Source organism: Coregonus lavaretus (genome assembly GCF_964263955.1).
Source record: "Coregonus lavaretus genome assembly, chromosome: 34".
Taxonomy (NCBI): Eukaryota; Metazoa; Chordata; class Actinopteri; order Salmoniformes; family Salmonidae; genus Coregonus; species Coregonus lavaretus.
In genome coordinates, this window is record NC_140021.1 from 6,095,965 (window position 1) to 6,114,311 (window position 18,347).

Consider the following 18,347-nt stretch of genomic DNA (forward strand, 5'->3'; position numbering starts at 1 on the left):
AGCCAGCCTAATGATGATATTCTACCATATTGTTTTTACCTGTCACGTTCCAATCAGTGCAGATGAAGTTAAGGAGACGAGGGGAGGCCAGATTTTGAAGCAATTGAGAGCCAATTTACAGAGCACACTGAGGTACTTGTCTTACCTAACTAAATGTATACTGAACAAAAATATAAACGCAACATGCAACAATTTTAAAGATTTTATTGAGTTATAGTTCATAGAAGGAAATCAGTCAACTGAAATAAATTCATTAGGCCCTAATCTATACATTTCACATGACTGGGCAGGGGAGCAGCCATGGGTGGGCTTGAGAGGTATGATTTTTTCCCCCCACAAAAGGGCTTTATTACAGACAGAAATACTCCCCAGCCACTGCTAAATTCTCTAAAACGATGTCGGAGGCGGCTTATGGTACAGAAATGAACATTACATTCTCTGGCAACAGCTCTGTTGGACATTCCTGCAGTCAGCATGCCAATTGCACACTCCCAAAAAACGTTGGACATCTGTGGCATTGTGTTGTGTGATAAAACTGCACATTTTAGAGTGGCCTTTTATTGTCCCCAGCACAAGGTGCACCTGTGTAATGATCATGCTGTTTAATTCGCACCTGTCAGGTGGATGGATTATCTTGGCAAAGGAGAAATGCTCACTAACAGGGATGTAAACAAATTTGTACACAACATTTGAGAGAAATAAGCTTTTTGTGCTAATGGTACATTTTGGGGCTCTTTTATTTCACCTCATGAAAAATGAGACCAACACTTTACATGTTGCGTTTACATTTTTGTTCAGTATAGTTTAGGGTAGTAATGAGCAACACTCAGGTATTTTCAGCTGTGCTGTACTATGAACTATGCTCCAGTTTCATGATCCATGGATGCTGAAGGTCTACAAGGCTGCAGTGGGCATTTTGTCTAAACATTCATTTGCACACCTAAGTACATCGCAATATGATGGCATTGCAAGGATAGTGAATGTAAGGGTGATGGAGGAGTCTATCACTCATGAGGCAGAGCCTATGACTGCAGTGACATCTACTCTTGTCTAAAATCTAATGCCATGTTCCAATGTTCACACTAGCATCCCACTTAAAATGCATGCCTTCTTGCGTCATTCAAGTGGCATGTTAGTGTGAATATTGGAACGTAGCCTATGTGGGGCTAAGATGGCAGATAATAGTCACATGACATCACGATGAAGAGGCCTTCCCCAAAAGGTCTTGAAGTCTGCAGATCAACACAGTCGGGGTGTCACAGAGCAGATGGGGGGACAGAGGGGGGGTCCACAACTCCCTGTGAGTGGGATATGAGCACTGGAGCTATGAGGGGGGGGGTGGGTGATGTCCTACACCTCACAACAGCCACCTAAGAGACTACAGCTACAGGCATCCACAATGCCAACTCGAAACTGTGGTGAGCCAACCCACAGCCCCAAACGATGGACTCGAACAGTCCATGGTCATGCACAAAGACAGGGGTTTTTCAGACAGGGACACATGTAACACACATGTAACATACATGTACCTCTACATACACACAAACAAAATGCAAGCCTTACCTTGCCCTTAGCTGGAGACAAGCACTCAAACAGGCTTCCTACCAACTATTCAGTAAGAATAAGAAAAAACAATCATTGGCTGTTCTGACCAAACAGAGGGAGGGTTTCCATGCTATCAGTGTCCTCTCTTATTTGGTTATTAATGCAAATCTTAAGTGCTATTGCAGCATGTCATTATTTAATTCTTATAATTTTCAAAGAAAAAACACTATGTTTACTCTCTTACACATTTGGTGTGAGGAGAGTGTTGTGAATTTTTTTTTGTTTGAATGATTTTTCCACATGGTGCGTTGGTTCACATGAGGTCGGATGATATAACCCAATCAATAGTTGGGTCAGGCTGGCAACAGAAATGTAAATGTCCAAACAATGTTTCTTTGATGAAGACAAAAATTTGCCATATTTGTAAAAAGTTAAGCTATAATAAATATAAAAGCTACTTCTCCTCTACTATTGTTTCTTGAGTATATTCTATCTGACAATGTTATTTTATCTAATTGTGCCATATCCATTCAAATCTATGCCAGCGAATTGGGCCAGAGTTTTTTGATCTACTTGGTTACGTAGATTGGGGTAGTTAGTCCTAAAATGTGATCCCCAGCTGACATGGCAAACAACAGAAACAACCAACAGAGTTACAAAGGAACAATATTCAACACAAAACAGACATTAGCAAGTAATGGGCAGACCATGTCTAGTGTAACCACCTCTGATAGGCTAAATTCAGACCATGTCTAGTGTAACCACCTCTGATAGGCTAAATTCAGACCATGTCTAGTGTAACCACCTCTGATAGGCTAAATTCAGACCATGTCTAGTGTAACCACCTCTGATAGGCTAAATTCAGACCATGTCTAGTGTAACCACCTCTGATAGGCTAAATTCAGACCATGTCTAGTGTAACCACCTCTGATAGGCTAAATTCAGACCATGTCATATGTAACTCTGTGTTGTTGTTTTTATCGCACTGCTTGCTTTATCTTGGCCAGGTCGCAGTTGTAAATGAGAACTTGTTCTCAACTGGCTTACCTGGTTAAATAAAGGTGAAATTAAAAATACATTTAAAAAACACCTCTGATAGGCTAAATTCAGACCATGTCTAGTGTAACCACCTCTGATAGGCTAAATTCAGACCATGTCTAGTGTAACCACCTCTGATAGGCTAAATTCAGACCATGTCTAGTGTAACCACCTCTGATAGGCTAAATTCAGATCATGTCTAGTGTACAAACTGAATTCATTCATTTCGTAGCAAGGTTAAACTAAACTAAACTTCTTTCTCCTAGACCTGGAGTGGGTTTTTGAGGTGTCACTGAGAGCAGTACACAACACCATGGATTGGATCTGAGGGATCAAACAACAACGATCCAAATGGCTATTGAAGCTGCTGGGGGTCAAAGGACAGGGAACCATGCAGTATCATGCAGGTCATAACATGGCTTTTTCAATTCATGACAGGGCTGGCATTTTGAAAAAAACAACAACAGGGTTGGGGTCAATAACAGGTAGCCTGTTTTGTATAAGTTGAATAAGGCCCCTTTACCTTGGCATGGTGCAGGTCAACTCCGTACATGGACAGCTTCTTCACGTTTTCCAGGAAGTGCATCTCAGCGTCAGCTGGAGTCATTCCTCTGGAGAGATAAAGATACACAGCGTTTTGAATGGGTTTTTGACAGCTACTTTTGAGACCATGACCTTCTCTTCCATTAGGTTAGACAGACGGACAGACACATGTACAGACCACCAGACTGACTTGTGGTTCTAGACAGACAGATGGACAGACAGCCAGACTGACTTGTAGTTCTAGACAGACAGACGGACAGACAGACAGAAAAAAAGGTGCTATCTAGAACCTAAAAGGGCTGTCCCCATAGGAGAACCATTTGAAGAACCCTTTTTGGTTCCAGGTAGAACCCTTTTGGTTCCAGCTAGAACCCTTTTGAGTTTCATGTAGAACCCTTTCCACAGAAGGTTCTACATGGAACCCAAAATAGTTTTACCTGGAACCAAAAAGGGTTCTACCTGGAACCAAAAAGTGTTCTCGTATGGGAACAGCCGAAGAACCCTTTCGGAACCCTATTTTCTAAGAGTGTAGTTCTCAACAGACAGACTAACTTGTAGTTCTTGTGCAAGTCCATGACCTTCTCCTCCAGCTCTTTGGTCTGGTTGGGGGCGAAGCGGAACTCACTGACGTAGTCCGTCCCAGACTCCTCGAGATCGTAGTCCCCCAGCTCTGATTGGACCGTGTAGGATCCCAGCACCGTGTGGGTGGCGAACGAGCACGGCAGACGCCCCGACACCACGTCATCCCTCAACTGGAGGCACAGGTAATATCTGGAAGGGAGAGAAGGGGATGAGAGGGTGAGGGACAGATAGAGAGGGGGGGGGGGGGGGGGGGAGGGAGAGTGAGGGGATGAGAGGGTGAGGGACAGATAGAGAGGGAGGGGGGAGAAGGGAGAGTGAGGGAGGGAGTTTGTGTCATGAGGAGAGAAAAAAGTGTGAGAAAAAGAGAGAAAGAGCGAGAAAGAAAGAGAGAGAAAGAGAGAAAGAGAGAGAAAGAGAGAGAGAGAAAGAGAGAGAAAGAGAGAGAAAGAGAGAAAGAAAGAGAAAGAGAGAGAGAGAGGTAATTGGAAACAAAATGACAAAGCACAGTATTGCATTGATAAAAAAAAAGTTAATTTGTTATTATGCTTATATACACTGCGTAAACCAAACATTAAGAACACCATCCTAATATTGAGTTGCACCACCTTTTGCCGTCAGAACAGCCTCAATTAGTCGGGGCATGGACTGAAAGAGTTCCACAGGGATGCTGGCCCATGTTGACTCCAATGCTTCCCACAGTTGTGTCAAGTTGGCTGGATGTCCTTTGGGTGGTGGACCATTCTTGTTACACACAGAAGACTGTTGAGCGTGAAAAACCCAGTCAGCGTTGCAGTTCTTGACACAAACTGGTGCGCCTGTCACCTACTACCATACCCCGTTCAAAGGCACTTAAATATTTTGTCTTGCCCATTCACCCTCTGAATGGCACACATACACAATCCATGTCTCAAATGTCTCAAGGCTTAAAAATCCTTCTTTAACTTGGCTCCTCCCCTTCATCTACACTGATTGAAGTGGATTTAACAAGTGACATCAATAATGGATCATAGCTTTCACCTGGATTCACCTGTTCAGTCTATGTCATGGAAAGAGCAAGTGTCCTTAATGTTTTGTACACTCAGTGTATATCCCAGGCAATTCACACAGGTATTAGGTGAATATAAACATAAGTCTACCAGATCCCAAAGGTACAAGGCTTCTTGAAAAACACAAGGACCAAGTGGACTATAGAAAGTGTAACCTTGTAATATCCTCAGACAGCTGGGCAGGGTCTGGAGGGTAGAACTTCACATTGAATGAAAAATTCCAGGCGGCTCCTGCAGTGTACGAAAACAAAGGTTTAATTGAAATGATCATTAAACAGCAGGAAAGATCCCAGATTGTGCCTTTAAGCCTGAATAACTAGCATGCTGGCTAACTTTCAAACCATGAGGAGAAATAACATTCAAAAACCCATATTCTACGCACCTCTGATCTGTTTCTTCATCTCCTTGGATTGGTCTAACCAGTTCTGGTTCAAGAGTTCAAGAGGACAGTGTTAATTCACTTCAAAACATGTTCAAAACACCCCTAATTACACAGCAAAATCAACAAGACAAATTCCACCTTTTGGTTTTCGATGTCCCGGAATGTGATGCCAAAGTAGTCCTTTTCCAGGAGGTTGAGCTGCTCACACACTTTGTCAAATAACACATGGCCTCTCTCCCGTTTCTGCAGATGGAGACGAAACACTTAGATTAGCCTGTATTCTAATATTCCTGTAATTATACATTGGACAGATGTATACTGCGGCATACAATTCTTCGGATATCAAACCCCTCCTTAATGGCAACGGCATCCCATCGCACTAAATTGTGATATATTCCTCCCACCGGTTCGGGAACCGTTTAATGATGATAGCACTAAAGAAGAGAATCCACACATGTCCATACATGACTCAACTCTCTACAGGGGAAGAGGTCGCCTCTTAAAAGGGCTTCACTCCCATCTCCCAGCATCACACCATTTTGTGTCACATCATGATTAGTGTACTAATGACTGCTACCCTGCCCTCGCGGGGAAAGATCCAAGGCTCCCTGCCGCCACGATACGTCAACCTGTGAGGCTCCTATTGCAAGCTCTAAATAAGCAACATGCCTTAACGCTCTGTAAAAATAGCCCAATGAGGTACTTATACAGTGCCGTGAAAAAGTATTTGCCCCGTTTCAGATTTTCTCTATTTTTGCATATTTTTTATACTGAATGTTATCAGATTTTCAACCAAAACCTTCTATTAGATAAAGGGAACCTGAGTTTATATACTTATTTTATTTATTTAATTAACAAAGTTTTGCAACACCCAATTCCTCTGTGTGAAAAAGTAATTGCCCCCTTACACTCAATAACTGGTTGTGCCACCTTTAGCTGCAATGACTGCAACCAAATGCTTCCTGTAGTTGTTGTTCAGTCTCTCACATTGCTGTGGAGAAATTTCGGCCCACTCTTGATGCAGAACTGCTTTAACTCGACATTTGTGGGTTTTCAAGCATGAACTGCTCGTTTCAAAGCCTGTCACAACATCTCAATTGGGATTAGGTCTGGACTTTCACTAGGCCATTCCAAAACTTCAAATTTGTTGCTTTTTAACCATTGTGATGTAGACTTGATTGTGTGTTTTGGATCATTTTCTTGCTGCATGACCCTGCTGTGCTTCAGCTTCAGCTCAAATATGGATGGCCTGACATTCACCTGTAGATTTCTCTGATACAGAGCAGAATTCATGGTTCCTTCTAATAAGGCAAGTCGTCCAGGTCCTGAGGCAGCAAACCATCCCCAAACCATCACACTATCACCACCATGCTTGACCTTTGGTATGAGGTTCTTACTGTAGAATGCAGTGTTTGGTTTTCACGAGACATAATGGGGACCATCTCGTCCAGAAAGTTGACTCAACTTTGCCAAAAAGCACCTGGCTGATCATCAAGACTATTGGAAGAATGTTCTATTGACAGATGAGTAAAAAGTATAACTTTTTGGACGACATGGGTTGTGAAAATTCAAATGCGCCGCAGGAAATTCAAATGAGCTTTGTGATTTACATAAATTCACGAAAAACCCGCAGTTATCTTTATCTCTCGGTCGCTCAAGCGCTAAAGCATCAGACAGAATACATTTCCTACTATTGTAGGTCCTACTACTGCGACATTCAAATGTACAAAAATGTATCTGAAATGCAGCCATACACATCAACAACTGTTGTTTTACATAGCTTAATAACACAATATATATTGTTCTCCACTACGACATACAAGTGTATCCGAAATGCAGGACCTAAACTATAGCCCACTGCAGCCTATGAAAATCTATTTCCCGTTAGAAATGATCACTTAAAAATATATATATATAATGAAATGCTACTGATGCAGGATTCTTTTACACCTGCGACGAAACTGGCCAAATTCAGATCCCTTCCAAATATGTCACCTTGAAACGGAGAAAGATTATGAGGGTTATTTTGTAAAGAGTGTTTCTGGAGTAAAAAGAAAAAAAAGGTTCCAAAAGGGTTTATCGGCTGTCCCCATAGGAGAACCCTTTTTTAGTTCCAGGAAGAAACCTTTTTGTTTCCATGTAGAACTATTTTGGGTTCCATGTAGAACCTTCTGTGGAAAGGGTTCTAAATGGAACCCAAAAAAGGGTTCTACTTGGAACCAAAATAGTTATACCTGGAATCAAAAAGTGTTCTTCAAATGGTTCTCCTATGGGGGCAGCCGAAGAACCCTTTTCGGTTCTAGATAGCACCTTTTTTTTTCTAAGAGTGTAGCTAGGTTTGTTAAAACTGAGACAAACTAAATCTCTGCAGCGTACCATCACCCCCCATTGATCCTGACGTACACTGAGACTGTTGTTTCATCTGTCCACAGAATCCTCAAAGACTCAGATAATGATCTCTCTCATCACGAACAGAGAGAGAAAACTCCTCCAAGAAAAACAACTCTGCTCCTTCTGTTGTCACTTCTTCTGAAAGCGTGGGATCAAAATGAATACTTGAGATGGGCTCTACAGAAGTTATCCCATTCAAGCCAAAAATAAAGTAGAAAAACAACTGTGTGTGTGTGTGCGGGTGTGTGTGCATTTGTGTGTGTGTGCAGCAAGAAACATACAGGAGGCAAGAAAATCCAAATTCTTTATAAATGAGGAACATGCTTATGGTAGGTCTCAGTGATTTACAGTGAAGCGCGGTCAAGCCATTTCCCAGGTCGTACGGCCCTTTGGGGAACCACTTAACCACTGTAACCTCATTAAACAATGGCCAGTAATATAGGAACAATCTAAGCTTCAGGTAACTGCCAAAATAAAGGAAATACTTGAGTAAATGAGGGATACAAAGTATATTGAAAGCAGGTACTTCCACACAGGTGTGGTTTTTGGAGTTAAATTAAGCAATTAACATCCCATCATGCATAGGGTCATTCATAAAAATGCCCAGTTGCTCATTATTTTGGCTACCATGGCTAGAAGAAGAGATCTCAGTGACTTTGAAAGAGGGCTTAAAGGGGTGGGGGTTAAAGTGTGTGTGTGTGTGTGTGTATGTGTGTGTGTCTCAGTCACCAGATCTCAACCCAATTGAACACTTATGGGAGATTCTGGAGCGGCACCTGAGACAGTGTTTTCCACCACCTTCAACAAAACAACAAATGATGGAATTTTCTCATGAATGGTGTCATGAAGCTGTTCTGGCGGCCGGTGGCCCAACGCCATCAAGACGCTTTATGTTAGTGTTTCCTTTATTTTGGCAGTTACCTGTATGTGATTTAGCCTTGGGCAGCCAGCGGCTAACGCTAAAGAGGATCTGCTCTGCAGCCTCAATTTCCTCTCCAGAAGGAGCACTTCAGCGATGTCACTCACTGTCTGAGTGATCCAAAAAACATCCAAACAAAGAATGTATCTAATGAACCACAAGGACAAACAGAGATGGAGAGAAAAACATGTTTTCACTTCCCTAGCTGCCACTACGCTACGTCACTACACCCATTACTAGGAGTGTTGTCATGGCATTGATGGGGACTGATGGATAGATAATTGGAATGTTGTTTGTGTGGTAGGTCAGAGCGACATTGATGATTTAGACCATTTGAGCCAGAAGCGATGTGGCATGTCACTGCGACATCATCATGCCCCTCTCTCTTTTTATCCCCTCAGTGAACTCTGTCCCTCTCTCGCCCCCTCAATCCTTCTCCTCTCTCGACTCGAGCCTTTCCACTCTCCTCTCTCTTTCCCGCTCTTTTCACACTTCCCTTTTTACTCTGCTGACCTCTCTCTCCACTTTCCTTCCTCTCTCCTGACCTCTATCCCCCTTCTCTCCTGACCTCTATCCCCCTCCTCTCTCCTGACCTCTATCCCCTTCCTCTCCTGACCTCTATCCCCTTCCTCTGTCCTGACCTCTATCCCCCTCCTCTCTCCTGATCTCTATCCCCCTCCTCTCTCCTGACCTCTATCCCCCTTCTCTCCTGACTTCTATCCCCCTCCTCTCTCCTGACCTCTATCCCCTTCCTCTCCTGACCTCTATCCCCCTTCTCTCCTGACCTCTATCCCCCTTCTCTCCTGACTTCTATCCCCCTCCTCTCTCCTGACCTCTATCCCCCTCCTCTCTCCTGACCTCTATCCCCTTCCTCTCCTGACCTCTATCCCCCTTCTCTCTCCTGACCTCTATCCCCCTTCTCTCCTGACTTCTATCCCCCTCCTCTCCTGAACTCTATCCCCCTCCTCTCTCCTGACTCCTCTCTCCTGACCTCTATCCCCCTCCTCTCTCCTGACCTCTATCCCCCTTCTCTCCTGACTTCTATCCCCCTCCTCTCCTGACCTCTATCCCCCTCCTCTCTCCTGACCTCTATCCCCTTCCTCTCCTGACCTCTATCCCCCTTCTCTCTCCTGACCTCTATCCCCCTTATCTCCTGACTTCTATCCCCCTCCTCTCTCCTGACTCCTCTCTCCTGACCTCTATCCCCCTCCTCTCTCCTGACTCCTCTCTCCTGACCTCTATCCCCCTCCTCTCTCCTGACCTCTATCCCCTTCCTCTCCTGACCTCTATCCCCCTTCTCTCTCCTGACTCCTCTCTCCTGACCTCTATCCCCCTCCTCTCTCCTGACCTCTATCCCCCTTCTCTCCTGACTTCTATCCCCCTCCTCTCCTGAACTCTATCCCCCTCCTCTCTCCTGACCTCTATCCCCTTCCTCTCCTGACCTCTATCCCCCTCCTCTCTCCTGATCTCTATCCCCCTCCTCTCTCCTGACCTCTATCCCCCTCCTCTCTCCTGACCTCTATCCCCCTCCTCTCCTGAACTCTATCCCCCTCCTCTCTCCTGACTCCTCTCTCCTGACATCTATCCCCTCCTCTCTCCTGACCTCTATCCCCCTCCTCTGTCCTGACCTCTATCCCCTTCCTCTCCTGACCTCTATCCCCCTCCTCTCTCCTGACCTCTATCCCCTCCTCTCTCCTGACCTCTATCCCCCTCCTCTGTCCTGACCTCTATCCCCTTCCTCTCCTGACCTCTATCCCCCTCCTCTCTCCTGACCTCTATCCCCCTCCTCTCTCCTGATCTCTATCCCCTTCCTCTCTCCTGACCTCTATCCCCCTCCTCTCTCCTGATCTCTATCCCCTTCCTCTCTCCTGACCTCTATCCCCCTCCTCTCTCCTGATCTCTATCCCCTTCCTCTCCTGACCTCTATCCCCCTCCTCTCTCCTGAACTCTATCCCCCTCCTCTCTCCTGACCTCTATCCCCCTCCTCTCCTGACCTCTATCCCCTTCCTCTCCTGACCTCTATCCCCCTCCTCTCTCCTGACCTCTATCCCCCTCCTCTCTCCTGACCTCTATCCCCCTCCTCTCTCCTGACCTCTATCCCCCTCCTCTCTCCTGATCTCTATCCCCTTCCTCTCTCCTGACCTCTATCCCCCTCCTCTCTCCTGATCTCTATCCCCTTCCTCTCCTGACCTCTATCCCCCTCCTCTCTCCTGAACTCTATCCCCCTCCTCTCTCCTGACCTCTATCCCCCTCCTCTCCTGACCTCTATCCCCTTCCTCTCCTGACCTCTATCCCTCTCCTCTCTCCTGACCTCTATCCCCCTCCTCTCTCCTGACCTCTATCCCCCTCCTCTCTCCTGACCTCTATCCCCCTCCTCTCTCCTGACCTCTATCCCCCTTCTCTCCTGACCTCTATCCCCCTCCTCTCTCCTGACCTCTATCCCGCTCCTCTCTCCTGACCTCTATCCCCCTCCTCTCTCCTGACCTCTATCCCCCTCCTCTCTCCTGACCTCTATCCCCCTCCTCTCTCCTGACCTCTATCCCCCTCCTCTCTCCTGACCTCTATCCCCCTCCTCTCTCCTGACCTCTATCCAAATCAAATCAAATCAAAATGTATTTGTCACATACACGTGTTTAGCAGATGGTATAGTGGGTGTAGCAAAATGCTTGTGCTTCTAGCTCCGACAGTGCAGTAATATCTAACAAGTAATATCTAACAATTTCACAACATATACCCAATACACACAACACTAGTAAGGAATGGGATTTAAGAATATATACATATATGGACAAGCAATGACAGAGCGGCATGGACTAAGATACAGTAGAATATTATTGAATAGAATGCAGTATATACAGTTGAAGTCGGAAGTTTACATACACCTTAGCCAAATACATTTAAACTCAGTTTTTCACAATTCCTGACATTTAATCCTAGTAAAAATTCCCTGTCTTAGGTCAGATAGGATCACCACTTTATTTCAAGAATGTGAAATGTCAGAATAATAGTAGAGAGAATGATTTATTTTAGCTTCTATTTATTTCATCACATTCCCTGTGGGTCAGAAGTTTACATACACTCAATTAGTATTAGCAGGGGCGGTGTGTTCATTAGGGCGATATGGGCGACGCACTGCCAAACGGGAAAAGGAAGGGATTTTTTTTCTAATCAATTATATCACGGCAACAGTAGTTATCAGTGTTCTAATCTAGACGTCTGATCTGCCACTAAATGTCCAATCAGGCTAAAGTCGTGCTTCAAATGGCCCCGCCCGTTTTGGGGCGATTTCAGTCAGGTTGAAAATCGCCCCAGAAGTCTCTCATAGACTCTCATGTAAAATCTTTTTTTTTTCAAATATCAGAGCTTTCAATACAATCTCTATGGGTTCCGGGAGGGCTTGCACTTACTCGCTTTCGTCATACGTAACATAACCATGAACATAACTAAGAAAAGAGCGGGTAGCAGCGTCAATCAATTCACGTACTACTGTCAAGATGGCTAGCGTTCAGTGCAACTCGATTGTCTCTTTGAAAGAAGTTCCTTTTTGTCGGCGAACAAATCAAGATAAATTGGCAACGAAACAATTAGGACCTCCCAGACCAAATTTAATAATTCAACAGGTTTCTACTAAAGGGGGAAAGTCCTACACCCGAGGACTTTCCAAAAATTGGTACGAACGAAAAACCTGGCTAGCAGGCTGCGATGTAGCTAATGCAGTCTTCTGCTACCCCTGCTTACTCTTTCACCCTGAAGGCGGCACGGCAGACAGCACCGCTTGGACAGCGACTGGTGTAACGGACATGCACCATCTTTCAGAAAAGATTAAGAAACATGAGCTGTCAAAGACCCACATGGATAGCTGTTTGAGATTGTCTGCTTTGGGGAGAGTGAACATTGCCACTCAACTGGATGAGGGATACAGGCTAGCTGTCCGCCGCCACAACGATGAGGTTAGCAAGAACCGCCACATCCTCAGCCGGCTAATCCAGTGTGTGAAGTTTTGCGGAGTGTTTGAGTTAGCTTTGCGAGGCAAAGATGAAACTGAGGGCTCCACCAACCCTGGTATTTTTCTTGGACTTGTCAACTTTGTGGCACAATTAGATGAGGTGTTTGATGACCATCTTAAAAATGCTAAAGTTTTCAAGGGCACATCAAAGACCATTCAAAACGAGCTACTGGAGTGTATGCTAGCGGTCATGAGGGTACATATTGTGGAGGAGGTGAAGTCGGCGAACTTCGTAGCTATCCAAGCTGACGAGACCACGGACGTTTCTACACAGACACAGCTGGTGCTTGTGCTGAGGTACATAGATAGCAACCACAAAGTGCAGGAGCGCTTTTTTGAGTTCCTTCCCATCTCGGAATCAACCTCAGTCTCAATCGCCAGTGTGCTTTTGGAGAGACTGAACTGTCTTTTTGCCGACGACGAGAAAGTCAAACTCATTGCGCAAGCTTACGATGGAGCCAGTGTGATGAGGGGAGAGAAGGCTGGTGTGCAGCAAAAGGTGCGTGAGCATTTCAAGAATGCCCATTACGTGCATTGCTATGCGCATCAGCTGAATTTGATCATGCAGCAAGCTACTTCTCGCATCAAAAAAGTGAACATTTTCTTTTCCGATCTGAGCGGGATTGCAACTTTTTTTTCCCGGTCACCCAAACGCACCAGCATTCTTGACCAGACTGTTGCACGAAGACTGCCCAGACCTTCATCCACACGGTGGAACTTCAACAGCAGAGTCGTGAACACTGTCTACGAGAATCGAGACGACCTCATAGAATGTTTTGAAGCCATCCGGACGGGTTCATTGGGTTCATTTGACCAGCCCACCGTGAGAGAGGCATCTGGCTACGTGAGGATGCTACATGATGAAGATTTTATTTTTTTCCTGGGGCTTTTTCACAAAATCATGCCCCACGTCGACATTCTGTACCAGAAGCTACAGAAGAAGGACATCGATGCTGTCTTCATCAAACGTGCCCTCGACAGCTTCACAAGCAGTGTGCAGGCCATAAGGTAAGATTAAACAATATCATTCGATCTTTCTCAAAGCAGAGCTTTATTTGAAAATGTATGCATGAAAGGAGACTGCATTTGTGTTTGAAATTACATTATTCTCATTATATATGGCCAGTGGTGTAATCTAGCTTATTTTATATACTATGTGTACTGTACAGTGGTGCTCATAAGTGTATGAACACATTCTAAAGTTGACTAAAAAGAGGAATAAAAAAATAAAAAAATCATATTTTGGAAATTGATCTTAATGACTTAATTAAAAAAGTTGGAAAATCCAACCTTTAAGGACACCAATTTTCTTTTCTTTTTTATTCCTCTTTTTAGTCAACTTTAGCATGGGCTCATAAGCTTATGAGCACCACTGTATACTGTGCTGAACATCCAGGCTATGTGAGACACAAAGGCTAACTTAAACACTAAATACTTTATGCATCCCTGCCCATTTTAAGTGGAACTGAAGTATTTGTACTATACATGGATACATTGCATATACCTGTGCATCACATAGACAACAATACTGTACAAAGCCAACACACACATTGGTCTGTTTGCCTTCAGGGACTCCTCTCAACAACAGCTGCAAGAAGCAACAGGAGCCAAAAGACCCAGAACAGCTTTGAGAGAAGAGGAGAAGCAGAGGCTGTCTGAAGAGGTCTGCAACACCATCCTGGATCACACCAAAGAAAGGTTCTCTTTCTCTGGCCACCTTGTGAGTGCTACCTTACTGCAAGCAGACATGTTTGAAAGGTACTGCCATTCATTTCCTGATGAGGCTCTGAATGCCACTGTGAATGCATACCCCATGCTGAGCAAGGCAAAGCTCAAGACAGAACTATCTCTGATCTATGAGAATCCTGAATTCAAGGGCTGCTGTGGTGCACTGGCACTGTACCAGGTTCTCATGAGCTACAACCTCCAGGAGACGTTCTCTGAGACTGTGACTCTGTTGAACATCCTCATAACTACTCCCATGACAACAGCTGAAGCTGAGAGATGTTTCTCAACTTTGACACGAGTTAAGACATTCCTGCGAAATTCAATGGGCCAGGAACGTCTGAATGCACTGGCCATGCTTTCCATGGAGAGGGAACTAGTCCTCAGCATGCCTGATTTCAATGAGAAAGTCATTGACCGCTTTGCTGCATTGAAAGAGAGAAGAGAACAGTTTCAGTACAAGTCATGTAGCCTCTCTCTCTCTTTGTCCCTCCCTGTCTGTCTCTTTAACACACACACGCCCAAATCAGTTCACAGTTGATGTTGTTTAAAATAGTTATTTTTCATTTTAAAAAAAGTTAAAAATAAAAAAAAATCTGTTAATGTTCATTTTTACAAATCTATACAATTGGCCAGAATATGGTTGTTCATATTTACAAATCTATACAATTGGCCAGAATATGGTTGTTCATTTTTACAAAGCCATACAGATAGCTGTGTTTACCTTTTCTATAAATTATTTTCAAATTCTGTTTTCAGGCAAAATGTCTATCACTGTTCATTTTCACAAATCTATACAAGAGGGCAGAATATGGAAGTCTATAAAAAATTCTTATTACCTATAACTTGCATCAATGTTTTCAGTAGCCTCTATCAAAAGCTCCTGCTTGCTTGTTGTGAATTATGCTCAGGTGCACATATTTCCAATTCAACCATGAGGCCTTTTTTAAGCAAGTAATGTGTATATCAGTATTGACTTATATGCTGCCCCTGTCTTCATGTTGTTGCTGGACATATATTTAAAAAAATGTGTGTAGGTCACCTAAATCATCAGAAAAATTGCCCCCCCTGAGAATTTTTTCAGGAGCCGCCACTGAGTATTAGGTAGCATTGGACAATCGTTTCGGGTAGCCTTCCACAAGCTTCCCACAATAAGTTGGGTGAATTTTGGCCCATTCCTCCTGACAGAGCTGTTGTAACTGATTCAGGTTTGTAGGCCTCCTTGCTCGCACATACTTTTTCAGTTCTGCCCACAAATGTTCTATAAGATTGAGGTCAGGGCTTTGTGATGGCCACTCCAATACCTTGACTTTATTGTCCTTAAGTCATTTTGCCACAACTTTGGATGTATGCTTGGGGTCATTGTCCATTTGGAAGACCCATTTGCGACCAAGCTTTAACTTCCTGACTGATGTCTTGAGATGTTGCTTCAATATATCCACATAATTTTCCTTCCTCATGATGCCATCTATTTTGTGAAGTGCACCAGTCCCTCCTGCAGCAAAGCACCCCCACAGCATGATGCTGCCACCCCCGTGCTTCACGGTTGGGATGGTGTTCTTCGGCTTGCAAGCCTTCCCCTTTTTCCTCCAAACATAACGATGGTCATTATGGCCAAACAGTTCTATTTTTGTTTTCTTCAGACCAGAGGACATTTCTCCAAAAAGTACGATCTTTGTCCCCATGTGCAGTTGCAAACCGTAGTCTGTCTTTTTTATGGCGGTTTTGGAGCAGTGGCTTCTTCCTTGCTGAGCGGCCTTTCAGGTTATGTCGATATAGGACTCGTTTTACTGTGGATATAGATACTTTTGTACCTGTTTCCTCCAGCATCTTCACAACGTCCTTTGCTGTTGTTGGGGATTGATTTGCACTTTTCGCACCAAAGTACATTCATCTCTAGGACACAGAACGCGTCTCCTTCCTGAGCGGTATGACGGCTGCGTGGTCCCATGGTGTTTATACTTGCGTACTATTGTTTGTACAGATGAACCTTCAGGCGTTTGGAAATTGCTCCCAAGGATGAACCAGACTTGTGGAGGTCTACAATTTTATTTCTGAGGTCTTGGCTGATTTCTTTTGATTTTCCCATGATGTCAAGCAAAGAGGCACTGAGTTTGATGGTAGGCCTTGAAATACATCCACAGGTACACCTCCAATTGACTCAAATTATGTCAATTAACCTATCAGAAGCTTCTAAAGCCATGACATCATTTTCTGGAATTTTCCAAGCTGTTTAAAGGCACAGTCAACTTAGTGTATGTAAACTTCTGACCCACTGGAATTGTGATACAGTGAATTATAAGTGAAATAATCTGTCTGTAAACAATTGTTGGAAAAATTACTTATGTCATGCACAAAACTATAGTTTGTTAACAAGACATTTGTGGAGTGGTTGAAAAACAAGTTTTAATGACTCCATCCTAAGTGTAAGTAAACTTCCGACTTCAACTGTACATATGAGATGAGTAGTGCAAGATATGTAAACATTATTAAAGTGACTAGTGTTCCATTTCTTAAAGTGGCCAGTGATTTCTATAGGCAGCAGAAGCCTCTAATGTGCTAGTGATGGCTATTTAACAGTTAGATGGCCTTGAGATAGCTGTTTTTAATTCTCTCGGTCCCAGCTATGATGCACCTGTACTGACCTCGCCTTCTGGATGATAGCGGGGTGAACAGGCAGTGGCTCGGGTGGTTGATGTCCTTGATGATCTTTTTGGCCTTCCTGTGACATCGGGTGCTGTATGTGTCTTGTGGGCGGTGCAGTTGCCGTACCAGGCGGTGATACAGCCCGACAGGATGCTCTCAATTGTGCATTTGTAAAAGTTTGTGAGGGTTTTAGGTGCTAAGCCTAATTTCTTCAGCCTCCTGAGGTTGAATAGGCTCTGTTGCGCCTTCTTCACCACACTGTCTGCGTGGGTGTGTACGCCAAGGAACTTGAAGCTTTCCACCTTCTCCACTGCCGTCCCGTCGATGTGGATAGGGGGGTGCAACCTCTGCTGTTTCCTGAAGTCCACGATCATCTCCTTTGTTTTGTTGATGTTGAGTGAGAGGTTATTTTCCTGGCACCACACTCCCAGAGCCCTCACCTCCTCCATGTAGGCGGTCTCGTCATTGTTGGTAATCAAGCCTACTACTGTTGTGTTGTCTGCAAACTTGATGATTGAGTTGGAGGCGTGCTTGGCCATGCAGTCATGGGTGAACAGGGAGTACAGGAGGGGGCTGAGAACGCACCCTTGTGGGGCCCCAGTGTTGAGGATCAGCGAAGTGGAGATGTTGTTTCCTACCTTCACCACCTGGGGGCGGCCCGTCAGGAAGTCCAGGACCCAGTTGCACAGGGCGGGGTTCAGACCCAGGGCCTCGAGCTTAATGATGAGCTTGGAGGGTACTATGGTGTTGAATGCTGAGCTATAGTCAATGAACAGCATTCTTACATAGGTATTCCTCTTGTCCAGATGGGATAGGGCAGTGTGCAGTGTGATGGCGATTGCATCGTCTGTGGATCTATTGGGGCGGTAAGCAAATTGAAGTGGGTCTAGGGTGACAGGTAAGGTAGAGGTGATATGATCCTTGACTAGTCTCTCAAAGGACTTCCGAGTAGCACCCAAGTGGCTCCCGAGTGGCACAGTGGTCTAAGGCACTGCATCACAGTGATAGCTGTGCCACTAGAGATCCTGGTTCGAATCCAGGCTCTGTCGTAGCCGGCCGCGACCGGGAGACCCATGGGGCGGCGCACAATTGGTCCAGGGTAGGGGAGGGAATGGCCGGCAGGGATGTAGCTCAGTTGGTAGAGCATGTCGTTTGCAACGGCAGGGTTGTGGGTTCGATTCCCATGGGGGGCCAGTATGAAAAAAAAATATGAAAAAAAAAAAATGTATGCACTTACTAACTGTAAGTCGCTCTGGATAAGAGCGTCTGCTAAATGACTGAAATGTAAATGTAATGATGACAGAGGTGAGTGCTACAGGGCGATAGTCATTTAGTTCAGTTACCTTTGCTTTCTTGGGTACAGGAACAATGGTGGCCATCTTGAAGCATGTGGGAAAAGCCGACTGGGAAAGGGAGAGATTGAATATGTCCAGCCAGCTGGTCTGCGCATGCTCTGAGGACGCGGCTAGGGATGCGGTCTGGGCCAGCAGCCTTGCGGGGGTTAACATGCTTAAATGTCTTAAT

The 18,347-nt window shown here is 44.7% G+C and overlaps 1 pseudogene across 1 annotated transcript in view; it reads right to left on the reverse strand.

Annotated features, from left to right (window-relative positions):
- LOC311109255 (protein 4.1-like) overlaps positions 1–18,347 on the reverse strand; it is a 54,561-nt pseudogene that overhangs the window by 33,546 nt on the left and 2,668 nt on the right. The window contains exons 3-7 of the transcript in view: positions 5,275–5,379; positions 5,122–5,179; positions 4,910–4,985; positions 3,679–3,897; positions 3,107–3,194 (exon numbers count right to left, since the gene is read on the reverse strand). The product of the transcript in view is annotated as a protein 4.1-like (transcript). The remainder of the gene's footprint in view (positions 1–3,106; positions 3,195–3,678; positions 3,898–4,909; positions 4,986–5,121; positions 5,180–5,274; positions 5,380–18,347) is intronic.